The following is a 14229-nucleotide window of genomic DNA, read 5'->3' as shown; positions in this document are numbered from 1 at the left end:
AAGTCTGTCTGGTTCTAGGCCCCAAAGAGGAAATTATAATAATAACTGTTACAGCAACAACATTGAAAAAAAAGTAAAAGGGCTTAGAAAGTGAAAACTTTGCAAAATATCTCAGTTGGATAAAGTAAATCAGCCTTTTGTCAAACTTCAGTTTAAGAATGTGGCCTTCCAGATGGTTTAAAAAAATGTCATTTTGTTGAGGAAAATAGCATGGGAGAAAAAAGAAACAAAGGAGAAAACAAAGACTGAAATGCTTTATGCTCAGATAAAACATTTGTGTTTGGTTGGTTGGTGCACAAAATTGACAAGTATCAGGAATATTAGGAGCTTACCACAATTTTCAAGCAATTAGATAACCAAAGAAATCAAAATCCTAGTCATCTGCGGTGCCTGGGTAGCTCAGTGGGTTGAGCCTCTGCATTCGGCTCAGGTCATGATCTCAGGGTCCTGGAATCAAGCCCCACATTAGGCTCTCTGCTCAGTGGGGAACCTGCTTCCCCCTCCCCCTCTGCTCTGTCAAATAAATAAGTAAAATCTTAAAAAAAAAAAATCCTAGTCATCTGTCCAAAACAGAGAGCTAATAAAAACCTGAAATCTCATGAGAGTCTTTAAGAGAGAGCAAACTCCCATCTTTTACAGGACAAGTTATAAAGATTAATATAGAGAGAAGAAGAAAAGAATAGCTTTGAGTGTGAAGCTAAGGCACACGAAGGAGAGAACCTCTCCCCTCAGAGAGAACCTTCAAGAAACTTTCACCAGCTACCTCAACAACTATACTTTTCTAGTTTAAAAATAGTTTTGTGCTAAGGTCTGTGGTGGAACTCCACTTCTTTCCATGCATGAGGAAGTGTCCGTCCTTCCTTCCTTCCTTCCTCCCTTATTTTGTCTTTAGTTAGCCAAAATTACCACTGTTTTACTGATCTTTGAAAATTAAGACAAGTATTTTGATCATATTTTCAACAATTATCAAGACATCAAAGAGCCATCCTTGACCACCCTTTTAACGTCATGTCTCCCACAACCCCACCCATGTAGGTATGGAACCCTGCCTGCCTATGTATATCATTTTGTATCGCCTCATCCTGATTTATTATTTTATGGAACCTTTTGCAATATGGAATATACTAAGTATATTCATTTGTTCATTGTCTGAATCTCTCTATATATTAAGCTTCTTCAGAGAAGGAATTATAGATCTCCTTTCTACCACTGTATACTCAACAGCTATGTTAGTGTATAAAACATAGTAAGGGTTGACTAAGTAAATAATCAGTAGATACTCAGGTAAAGTCTGCATGCTTTTTCCATATGCATGGAAATGACTGTGAAATGACTACCCTGGTATTAAATAAAGGAGTTGTATATATTTTGTTTCCTGGGGCTAATTCACAATGTGGTTTCTGATTATAATGGTAATAAATATCTATGAGTTAATATGGAATTACAGATCCAATAATTTGCACCAACATTTTTTCCTAAGTATATTCCTAGTCCAAAATAAATATGCAGAATGTAAATTACCCTAAGGAAAAGTACATTTATATATGTTTTATAGTATTTCACTTTTTATTTCTAGGCTAGAATTCCTAATTACATATGTATCAGTTGAGGTTAAATTACCTGTGTAATAATTCCACCTGCCTGATGTATTAGTTAGAAAGTTTCTTTATTTTTCTTTGATAATAAGTAATGCATGCTTATTGTGTAAAAATCAGAAAAGGGCACTTAAATGTTATACATGCATTACTACAATTATTTTGTAGCATTTTACAACCAGTTTTATTACTTTTTTTTGAAGATTTTATTTATTTATTTGAAGAGAAAGTGTGTGAGAGAGAGAGAGAGAGAGAGAGAGCAGACAAGATGGGAGAGGGGCAGAGGGAGAGGAAGAAGCAAGCTCCCCACTGAGCAGGGAGCTCAGTGCGGGAGCCGGGGGTGGTGGTGTGAGGGGTGGGTACTCAATCCTAACATACTGGGATCATGACCTGTGCCAAAGGCAGATGCTTAACCAGCTGAGCCAACCAAGTGCCCCCAGTTCTATTACTTAATCATATATTATGAGCATAGTTCTGTGATGTTATCTTTTCCCTGCTGAGCAAGGAGCCCCATACAGTACTCTATCCAGGACCCTGGGATCATGTCCTGAGCCGAAGGCAGATGCTTAACTGACTGAGCCACCCAGGCATCCTGATGTTACATATTCTTCAAAACAATCATTTTTGAAAGCTTAGTATAATCTATCATATAATTTTACCATAATTAATAAAATTATACTTTCTTTAAACAGTTCTTTTTTTTTTTAAGATTTTATTTACTTATTTGACAGACAAGGAGGCAGAGAGGCAGGCAGAGACAGAGGAGGAAGCAGGCTCCTCGCTGAGCGGAGAGCCCGATGAGGGGCTCGATCCCAGGACTCTGGGATCATGACCTGAGCTGAAGGCAGAGGCTTTAACCCACTGAGCCACCCAGGCACCCCAAAATTATACTTTCTTTAGATTACAACTTTTCCTTTTATAAAATACTATTTTGGCTATATGGTTATATTATTATAGAATACATTCTCAAAAAAAAATTTTAAGATTTATTTATTTGTTTATTTGGCAGAGAGAGACACAGTGAGAGAGGGAACACAAACAGAGGGAGTGGGAGAGGGAGAAGCAGGTTTCCTGCTCAGCAGGGATCCTAATGCGGGACTAGACCCCAGGACCCTGGGATCAAAAACAGATGCTTAATGACTGAGTCACCCAAGAACCCCCATTCTCAAAAGATTCTATATTATATATATATATACACACATATATATATATAATATATATATATGTATGTATGCATCACATATCATGTATGTATCATATACAAAATGAAAAGGTACCATAAACTTTGATAACATGTATACTATAACATAGCATTGCTTAATTATTTTACCACATTTATAGTTTATATATTTTTACTGTATATGATAACCTGAATAACCTGGAAATGTCTTACTTTCTACTGTCTAATACAGGAATCTTAAATTATTTCTAGTTTTTAAGGTGAAATCTTGAGTATCATTTTCTCCCTTTCATTTTCACTTCATTGCTAAGCAGTGAGTATGGATTTGTGTTCATATATGCTGGCTTTCTTGAAATCTTCTTTTGCAAATTTACACTTCACACTCTTTTATAATCATCCAAATATTTTGAAAAGAAAATGTGAGCTGAACTAAACACATACTGATAAGATCCTTGAAAATAAAGACTGACTCCCTATACAGAATTAATCAGGTATAGCCTAGAGATATCAAATCATCAACAAAAAAAATGAAATATTTTAAATGTGAAAAGTTTAATAAAAAACTTTATTTATATATTTTGGTTATTTTTTTCATTACAGCTTCGATGCCTAGTCACTGGTTTAGGTTTTTTGTTTTGTTTTGCTTTGCTTTGTTTTTGGTATTTTAGGATGCTGACTAGTCCAACAGTTAAACAGAGGCATTTTTTAGTAGAAAGGAGTATTGAAGTGTGATGCATATGAAAGGATGTATATACAATTATTAGAGACAGTATATGTAGAAAATAATTTGAATTGATAAATCTGAAGGTATTGACATGTAGACATCAAGATTCAGAAATGAGAGATGTTTTAACTATTAAAACTGAAATATTAGTGGAAGAATATACAGAAATATACTAGAGAAATTTTATTTGAAATCCAGATTACAGAGCTCTCTTCTTTAGACTTCCGTCTGTTTTCCAAATTTTAGACATTCTGTCATGTCAGAAGATGATGTATAATCTATGCACAAATTTTTCCTTTTTTATTAATGAAATAGTTTACTAATTCATGGATTTTTTTCTTTTCTTAGTCCTAGAATTGAGAGTTCAGTGCAAAGCTTTATTTAAAGAACACATTTAAAAATATATTATCTCTCAAAATGTTATTCCCTTTATGGATTTAATTAAGGAAAATTATATTTAGGAGATCATTTGCTAATTCACATTTACCAAAAATATTATAATTACTTGATATAGAGAGGGAAGTATTAATACAAATTTCATATATTCAAGGATGATTTCATTTACTAACTCTGTATGAGCCAACTTAACTTCAACATACAGCTGACAGATAAAATACACAATATCAGTTATTTATGGGATTCAAAGTTTTCCAAGAAGTGCAAATATCACATAGCTTTCTGTAACTCCACTGGAGTCACAGGAACGTTTATCTAAGATGAAATTATAGAGATTATAGAGGTAGGTGTGCAAAGGGCAGATTACTTTTTTTTTTTTTAAAGATTTTCTTTTTTTTTTAGTTTGACAGACAGAGATCACAAGTAGGCAGAGAGCAGGCAGGGTTGGGGGGATGAAGCAGTCTCCCTGCCAAGCAGAGAGCCTGATGTGGGGCTTGATTCCAGAACCCAGAGATCATGACCTGAGCCAAAGGTAGAGGCTCTAACCCACTGAGCCACCCAGGTGCCCTGAGATTATATTTTTTAATTTTTTATTTAAATTCAATTTAGTCAACACATACTATATTATTAGTTTCAGAGGTAGAATCGCCTCAGCAATTATAAACTGCCAAGTACATATAGTAAACAAATGCCAAGTTACTAGAGAGTAAACAACAAGAGACAGTTTTGAATAGTATCAAGCTGGAAGAATGTAATAAGCAAACATGAGTTTCTACTTTTTACAGGTTTTCCACCAGAAGGCCAAGTCCTAGCAGTATGGCAAATGGTAATTAGAAATCTAGAGAGAATCTGCTCTTGTTCTGCATTCAAGAACTGAACAAGAGATTCCGGGCTACCCCACAGTTGTTGGAGAATGAGGAGGGAACCCTAGAAAGCAGAGAGCCAGAGAGGGGGGATCTCAAATTATCATATATTATTCTGCAAAAATTGATGATTTATACCTGAATCACTCAAGTATGGGACAGACTCACCAGACTTGAATTGAAGCTCAAGAGATGGATTTCGTTGTTTGTGTCCAAAGTAGTCAATTGTTTCTTTAAAAAATAAAATCAACGTGGTGAGCCTCAATGGCTCAGTCGGTTAAGTGCCCAACTCTTGATTTTGACTCAGGTCATCATCACAAGTGGGATTGAGCCCAATGTCATCTCCGTGCTCAGTGGGGAGTCTGCTTGAGGATTCAATCTCTCCCTCTCCCTTTGCCCCTCCCCTTGCTCTCTCTCTCTCTTAAATAAATAAATCAATCTTTTAAAAGAGTTACTAAAAAATAAAATCAACTTTCTTCAAAAGAACATAAAAGATTCCAGCATATCTTATAACATTGATAATGCCCAAGATACAATGAAAATTACTTGACCAAAAGAAACAAGAATTTCTCTCTTCCAAAGGAAAAAAGAGAATCAATGAGGCTGACTCTGAGATGATCCTTATTGTGAATTAGCACTTAAGAATTCTAAATTATTACAACCAGGCTGAATGACATAGAAACAAAAATGTTCCTAGTTATTGAAAAACGGTAGTATCATCAAAAAAAATGTGAAAAAGGACCAACGGGAAATAATCAAACTGAAAAATGAAAGCATTTGACAATTAAGATACACTATACACTGAATTGGCTTAGTCACAGACAGAAGATGACTGAACAAAAAGTCAGTAAACTGGAGGATACAACAATAGGTCAGTATTCAACCTGAAGAAAAAAATTTACCAAGAGTTTTCAATGTATGTTAACTATTAATCCCAATTTTCTTTCAAATAGCACTATGCCACTTACAAGCAGTGTGAGTAGTTTATAACAAAGCAATCCTAATTCCTCCCTTCCATCCTTTGTGTTAGTGGAAGGTCTCTCCCTGTATCTGCACTGACCTCTGTTTTTGAGTTTGTCCTAGAAAGAATTCAGAGCCAAACTCTCAAGCAAGCAAGAGTTTATCAGAAAGTTTATAAAGTGTGAAGTACACTCTCATGATGGAAGAGAGGGATGGCCCAGATAGCAGTTACAATTGGGGTCAGTCATCTTTTCTTTTTATTTTTGAATGTTACAGGTCATAGCTAGGGCAGTTCCTTAACTTGGATCACAGTCAGTCACCTGATGCGCTCCTCCTACCTGTCAGGAGGGGAGGTTTTTGACCCTATACGGTCCTTGTTGGAACTGTCATGGCAGCCACCCATCTCAAGGTGGAGTCCAGACCACAGTGTAAATGTATTAAAATGAAGCTCTAGATTACCATGGGGTAGCAGTCATAGAATGTATGCATGTTCCCCCGCATTTCTCCCCACTGTTTGAAACGTGGTTCCCATGCTTCCTTACAGTCAGAAACATCTGTTCTCAGCTGTATCTAACTGAACTGCCAATTCTGTCGTTTGTTATCATTGCTGCCCTTCATTTTACTTATCAATAAGCATATTTAAGTGAATACATTATTGCTATCATTATTCTGAACAAGCTGTTATCTGATAGATCAAGTAAGAGTAAGAAAAATAAAAGTTTTTGTTTTATCTTCACTTATTCCTTCTTTGCTCATCCTTTCTTTAAATAGATCTTCATTTCTCATGAATTATTTTCCTTCTCCCTAAAGAACTTCCTCTAATACTTCTTGCAAGGCAGGTCTACTGGCCAAAAAATTACCTCAATTTTTATTTTTTGAGAAAGTATTTCTCTTTCACCCTTAAAGGATAATTTCCCATGAAGCAAAATTCTAGGTTGGTGGGGTTTTTTTCTGTCAGCACTTTGTTTCACTCCACTTTCTTCTTGTTTATAAGCTTGCATGTTTTTGCAGGGGAGGTCAGATGTAATGCTTATCTTTTTTCCTCTGTAGGTTAAGTTTGTTGTTCTTGTTGTTTTGTTTTGTTTTATTTTTTCCCTTCTGGCTTCTTCCAGGATTTTTTCTTTATTTTTGCTTTTCTGTAGTTTGAAAATGATATGCCTAGGTGCAGGGCTATTTTGTTGTTGTTGTTGTTTGTGTTTTTGCATTTATCCTGATTTGTGTTCTCTGTGGTTTGGTGTGACATTCATTTGGAGAAATTCTCAATTCAAATATTTCTTTCATTTCTCTCTTTATTCTCTTTCTGGTATTCCCATTACATGTATGTTTTCCCTTTCAGCATGGTCCTACAGTTCTTGGATATCCGATTCTATGTTTTTCAGTGTTTTCTCTCTCTGCTTTTCAGTTTTGGAGCTTCTGTCAATATACTCTCAAGCTCAGAAGTTCTTTCCTCAGCTCTAACAGTCTACTAACAAAGCCACCAAAGATATTATTCATTTTGGTTACAGTGCTGTTGTTTTGTTTGATCTCTAGCATATAAGAAAAATTCTTTCAGGACTTCCATCTCTTTGCTTACATTGCCCATCTGCTATTGCATTCTGCTTTTTTTCCCCATTACAGCCCTCAGTATATTAATCATAGTAGTTTAAAATTCCTGGTTTGATAATTCCAATATCCTGGCCATCTCTGGTTCTGAGGCTTGTTCTATTTTTTCATATTGTGTTTTTTGCCTTTTGGTCTGCATTTTAATTTTTTCTTGGTAGGTAGACTTGAGGTACTGAGCATAAGGAAATAGGTCTGTAGTAATGTGGCAGTGAGATGTGGGGAGGGGAGGTGTTTTATAAATCTATGATTAGGTCTCAGTCTTTTCAGTGAATCTCTGAAAACTTCACAAATGTTTCTCAGTTTTTGTTTAAACCCCTCTCCCCACTTAGGTGGTACAGGATAGATAGAGGTAGAGTAGATACAGGTAGAGTAGAAGAGAGTTGATTCTTTCTCTGGCTTACTTAGGCTATGTTACTCCAGCAAATAAGGCTATCTATCCTTAGCTAGTTTATCCTGAAGGCAGGAATGTACTCCGTGCATTTAAAGATAGTTCCTTACCCGTTGTATCCTCTGAAGCATAAAGGGATCTTTCTCCTATATTTACTGTAAGAATCTGGTACCGCTGGATACAAAACTCATCAAAGTGTGGGGGATTCCCCTATTACTATGGCTCTCTGGATTTTTAACTCTCAGAGATGTTTACACTGAGTCTCCAGAGATTTGTCAATTACCTCAGTTCAGGTTTTCCTACCTTCCGGTACTAAGTCCCATCGAGGTTCTACTCCCGAGTCTCTGCTGATGTAAGCAGACTCTTGACATTTGCCTGTCTTTCTTCCTAAGCCTGGGGGCAGAGTTTGTTGCGAGTCCTCACCTCTCTTATCCAAGAAGATTTTTTGATTTTTCAACCTGTTTAGCTTTTTACGTTTTGTTAGGATGGGACTTCCACTCTCCTTACATGCAGAACCAGAAATTGCCAACTTAATTTTTCAAAAAATTGATATGCTTTCTGCTATACTGGATTCTCCAGCCCAATGAGTAACAGCTTAAATGCATATATTCGACCAAGCTTGTATGAAATGGTATTGTACTAATCATGTATTGTATTTGTTGTGTTATATTTATTCACCAAATTACATCTTTAGTCAGATTCAATTGGCTTTCTATGAAATTTGAGAATATGCTTCCATAGAATATTTACAAAGCAGGAAATTGTCCTTTGGCAGTGGTTCAAATCGTATCTAGCTCTGAGGTAATTGTCTCAAACTGAAAATTCTATTTTATGAAACTGTATAAAGGGAAAAAAAAGGAACAGGCTACTGTTATCTTGAATAGGGGTGCTAAATTCATACAAAATACTGTAAAGTCCAAGCAAAGTCTTATTCCTAAGAGTATGCTATCTTTCATATAAAATACACTAACATGTATGTATTTAACTATAGAGTTCTTGCCCAAAGGCAGTCATGAAAATGTCTTACTTACCACTTCTAGGGAAAAATTTCATAGCAGAGGATCCTTAAAACCAAAAGTTTCTCAGTCAGTAACTGATAGACTGATAAGATTCAAATTGTCCGAGATTGATCCTAAAATGAACGCCAAGTTTAAAGTGAACATCAAAGAACGCATTGTGACAAAAGATCATGGCAAGAAATGAAAGGTAAGAGCAACTTTTCTTTAAAATACAAGTTAAAAACAATTAACTCACGGACGCGTGTTGAGTAAGTTACATAACTAAAAATGAATTCTAGAACTTTTTATTGGTTCTCCACTTAACACACTAAGCTAGAATCTTTTTTTTTAATCTAATTTGTATTTTTGGAGTCTAGATTATCTCTGCTACTTGCTAATCCTCAACAGTAAAAATAGACGGCTTACTTTTTTTTTTCCAGTTAATACATTTTGAGTTTATTTGATATTCTTTTTTCCATTTCTTGTCTTAAATTTGTCATTCTAGGGGCGCCTGGGTGGCTCAGTGGTTTAAGCCGCTGCCTTCGGCTCAGGTCATGATCTCGGGGTCCTGGGATCGAGTCCCGCATCAGGCTCTCTGCTCAGCAGGGAGCCTGCTTCCCTCTCTCTCTCTCTCTCTCTGCCTGCCTCTCTGCCTACTGTGATCTCTCTCTGTGAAATAAATAAATAAAATCTTTAAAAAAAAATTTGTCATTCTAAAATTTCCTGAATCATGGAAAATCACTTTTACTAATCCGTTTGATTATTTTACCTTTATTACTTCCTGGAGTTTATTGAACATCGCTTAAAAAAGTATTTACATTCATTTTAAAAACAATATCTACATAACAGTCCAAGATTCTTGATGGTATTCCTTCGACATAATCAGTCAAGTTGAAATGATGCAGATTAATTCACTAAAATGACAGGGACTGTGATTTACTAGATTTTGTAGATTAGTAAGCAAGCAAATCCATGCACAATAAAAAATTAAGGGTAGTGCAGCATAAATTGATTTTTTTCATTTATCTTGACAACTATAGTTTAAATTATTTATGACATGCTTCACAGTATGCTAATGAATAGCCTCTAGTAGCCTACAAAATAGAATTTTGAAGTTTAGACAACTAACTTAAATCCTGTGCTAATAAATCTTGTCCGAGAGTATTGTGAGAAACTAGTTTAAAAAAAGTAAAGGAAAGAAAGAAAAAGATCAGAAAACTGCTATATAGGTTGCCTTCCTTAAATAGAATTTATTTTAAAGCATGATGTGTCCCTCTGGCATATCTGATTTCTTTAACATTTCTGTGTCCCAGAAAAGTCTAGTAAGTTCTCTGAACTGCTATTTGATTTTCTTTGCTATATTCCTCTGACAACCTTGCATGATAGAGATGTTATCTTAATGTTGTCTTAAAAGTTATCACAGGACTTGCAAATCAAATTAAAGAATTTATATTATCTCTTCTAAATTTATTTTGTAAAAAGAGAATTTAGAAATGAATTGTTATTTAAAATTATAATCTTATGATTTCCACATTATTTTAAGCCGTTAGTTAGAATAACACAGGTGGTATGACTCTTCATTTACTGGTTTTGCAAGAACATCTAAGATGTCAAGATGTATTCTCATTTTTTAGTTGTAAACACATATATACTTCAAAACAGGCAGAGTGCAAGGCTTTGATGTCTTACTAAAGTGAAAATTAATGAAATAATAAACAATCTGACCGATTTTTGAATTAGAGATGGAAGACTTACAAACTATTAATTATTTCATTTTTTCTTTGTTTATGCCTATTAAAAGATTGATTTTTGGCATTTATTCCATGTTGCATGCTGAGAATGATAGATTTATTAATATTTAAGGCATAATATTTTAGGTGCAAATACACAATTATATTTTATTTGGCATTAAATGCTCCTTAGCCAAAGTCATTTTTCTCCTTCCTCGACACCCAGGCATATACAAACATACTCACTCTAAAACACACACACGTAAATTAAAAAAAAAAAAAAAAACGCAAATATTTTAAGAATACAAAATATTTTTTCAATAACTATATCTGAAATTCCATTTAAATATTTATTTAAGTGTTATTTTTTGTTTCTGTAGCCCATATAAAAATTATAATTAGAACATATATCATATTGAGTACTGAGTAGATTGGGTAAGTGTATTTGTTTTCTAGGCCTGTCATAACAAAGTATCACAGATTAGGTGGCTTAAACAATAGGAATTCATTTCTCAAAATTCTGGAGTTTAGAAGTCCAAGGTCAAGATGTTGGAGGAATTAACTTGGCCAGTTGCAACACAAGGAGAGAAGCCTCAGAAGAAACTAATCCTTCTTCTGAGGCTTCTCTCCTTGTGTTGCAACTGGCCAAGAACTCACTGTGTCCTTACATGGTCTGTCTTCTGTGCACACAAGTTTCTGGCACTTACCATATTTCCTCTTCTTATAAGGACATCAGATGGATGCTGGGTGGTTCACATGGTTGGGCCTCCCCCTTTGACTCAGGTCATGATCCTGGAGTCCTTGCATCGAGTCCCACATGGGACTCCTTTCTCAGCCAGGACCCTAGTTCTCCATCTGCCTGCTGCTCCCCCTGCTTTGTGCTCTTTCTCTCTGTCAAATATATAAATAAAATCTTAAAAAAAAAAAAAGGCTCTTTCCCTCTCATCTTAAAAAAAAAAAAAAAGAACACACCAGTCTTAAAAACTCACCTTAAAAAACTCATTTTAACTTAATCACCCCCTTAAAGACCTTATCTTGAATGGAAGTGGCGTTTCTTCTTTTCTTCTCTAGGTTTGAGTGACTGGTTTCAAAATGGGCGAGTTCATGAGACCCAGGAATTTGATGCTGGTCCTGGCCTGATGCTATTCTGGACACAAAGCAGTCAGTCATTGTGAAGAACATTGATGATGGCACTTCAGACATGTCTGCACATGCCATGCTCTGGTGGCTGGAACTGACTGCTATCTCTGCAAAGTGACACCTGCCATGGATGAGAAGATATTTGCCAAGAGGTCAAAGATCAAATATTTTGTGAAAGTTTATAACTACAATCACCTCATGCCCACAAATGTACTCTGTGGATATCCCTTTGGACAAAAGTGTTGTCAACAAGGATGTCTTCAGAGACATAGCTCTTAAATGTAAGGCCTGATGAGAGGCCAGAGTCAAGTTGGGGGAGAGGTATAAGACTGACAAGAACAAATGGTTCTTCTAGAATCTGTGGTTTTTGATCTGTTTTGTTTCAGTTATTGAAAATACCTCCCCCCAAAATAATGAAAAAAAGACCTTATCTCCAAATATGATTACATTTTAAGGCATCAGAGGTTAGGACTTCAATATGTAGACTTCGGGAGGGCACAATCAACCTAAATCTGAATAAAACTTAGTTAACCCTATGCAAGAATTTGTGAAATGAAAAATATTAGAGAAATGTATTTTTTTTCTCTTCCAATGTAGAAGTTAAGTTTTAGTGAATGCCCAAGCTCACAGAGGGCAATTACTCTCTCCTGTCTGTTGATACTTAACAACATGGACACATTTAAGTTTTCAACATTCCTTCCTTCTTGCCTGTCTGCCTTCTTTCCTACCTCTTCCTCTTTCCTTCCCTCCCTCCCTCTCCTTCAGTCCCTCACTCTCTCTTTCTCTCTTTCTTTCATCTTTGTCTCTGTTTCTGTCTCTGCCTCTCTAAGTATGGGCTTCCTGAACAACTTCAGTGAACCAGGTCTGTGTTAGATGCCAAGAATAAAAATGTGAAGTAATGAAATGCATCCACAGCCTTCATGGAGCTTACACACTAGGAGCTGTGTTAGATATTGTGAATTATACAAATAAAAGACATTATTAAAACACTGCCAAATGCTAATAAGGAAGTACAGGTCCCAGTAAAATGCCAAAGTGGATGTTCTTACCTAGTTAAAGTCCCAAGGAAATTATACTTGGAGAAGTTGTGATCTGAAGGATAAATACAAAGAAATGCCATTTACAAAGTTTCTGAACTAGAATGTTTGGAGAACTGAAAAAAGAATAGCTGGAGTTGAGAGTGGTAGATATGGGTCAATAAATCCATGGTTGAATAAACAGCTTAAAATATAATTAAGAAGCATAATTTCAGCATTCTTTACTTTGTGAAATAAGATATTTTATCAATATTATTGCTGCAATCAAAAGGATTTTGTATGTGCCCTCTATCCCTACACTTTGAAGAGTTTTTATCAGGAAGGGATGCTGTACTTTGTCAAATGCTTTTTCAGCATCTATTGAGAGTATCATATGGTTCTTGTTCTTTCTTTTATTAATGTGTTCTATCACATTGATTGATTTGCAGATGTTGAACCAACCCTGCAGCCCTGGAATAAATCCCACTTGATCGTGGTGAATAATCCTTTTAATGGACTGTTGAATCCTATTGGCTAGTATTTTGGTGAGAATTTTTGCGTCTGTGTTCATCAAGGATATTGGTCTGTAGTTCTCTTTTTTGGTGGGATCCTTCTCTGGTTTTGGGATCAAGGTGATGCTGGCCTCATAAAATGAGTTTGGAAGTTTTCCTTCCATTTCTATTTTTTGGAACAGTTTCAGGAGAGTAGGAATGAGTTCTTCTTTAAATGTTTGGTAGAATTCCCCTGGGAAGCCATCTGGCCCTGGGCTTTTGTTTGTTTGGAGATTTTTGATGACTGTTTCAATCTCCATACTGGTTATGGGCCTATTCAGGTTTTCTATTTCTTCCTGGTTCAGTTGTGGTCGTATATATGTCTCTAGGAATGCATCCATTTCTTCCAGATTGTCAAATTTGTTGGCGTAGAGTTGCTCATAGAATGTTCTTATAATTGTCTGTATTTCTTTGGTGTTAGTTGTGATCTCTCCTCTTTCATTCATGATTTTATTGATTTGGGTCCTTTCTTTTCTCTTTTTGATGAGTCTGGCCAGGGGTTTATCAATCTTATTGATTCTTTCAAAGAACCAGCTCCTAGTTTCATTGATTTTTTCTATTTTTTTTTTTTTTTTGGTTTCTATTTCATTGATTTCTGCTCTGATCTTTATGATTTCTCTTCTCCTGCTGGGTTTAGGGTTTCTTTCTTGTTCTTTCTCCAGCTCCTTTACGTGTAGGGTTAGGTTGTGTACTTGAGACCTTTCTTGTTTCTTGAGAAAGGCTTGTACCGCTATATATTTTCCTCTCAGGACTGCCTTTGCTGTGTCCCACAGATTTTGAACTGTTGTGTTTTCATTATCATTTGTTTCCATGAATTTCTTCAATTCTTCTTTAATTTCCTGATTGACCCATTCATTCTTTAGAAGGATGCTGCTTAGTCTCCATATATTTGGGTTCTTTCCAGCTTTCCTCTTGTGATTGCGTTCTAGGTTCAGAGCATTGTGGTCTGAAAATATGCAGGGAATGATCCTAAACTTTTGATACCAGTTGAGACCTGATTTGTGACCCAGGATGTGATCTATTCTGGAGAAGGTTCCATGTGCACTAGAGAAGAATGTGTATTCTGTTGCTTTGGGATGAAATGTT

The 14229-nt window shown here is 35.7% G+C and overlaps 1 pseudogene; it reads left to right on the top strand.

Annotated features, from left to right (window-relative positions):
• The first annotated feature begins 11528 nt into the window (after positions 1-11528).
• Positions 11529-11931, top strand: LOC123925145 (annotated as a pseudogene).
• Positions 11932-14229: the final 2298 nt, after the last annotated feature.

Source organism: Meles meles, chromosome 14 (assembly GCF_922984935.1).
Source record: "Meles meles chromosome 14, mMelMel3.1 paternal haplotype, whole genome shotgun sequence".
In the NCBI taxonomy this organism is placed as follows: domain Eukaryota; kingdom Metazoa; phylum Chordata; class Mammalia; order Carnivora; family Mustelidae; genus Meles; species Meles meles.
The sequence above is the reverse complement of the archived record's forward strand: the minus strand, read 5'-3'. Positions and strand labels throughout refer to the sequence as shown.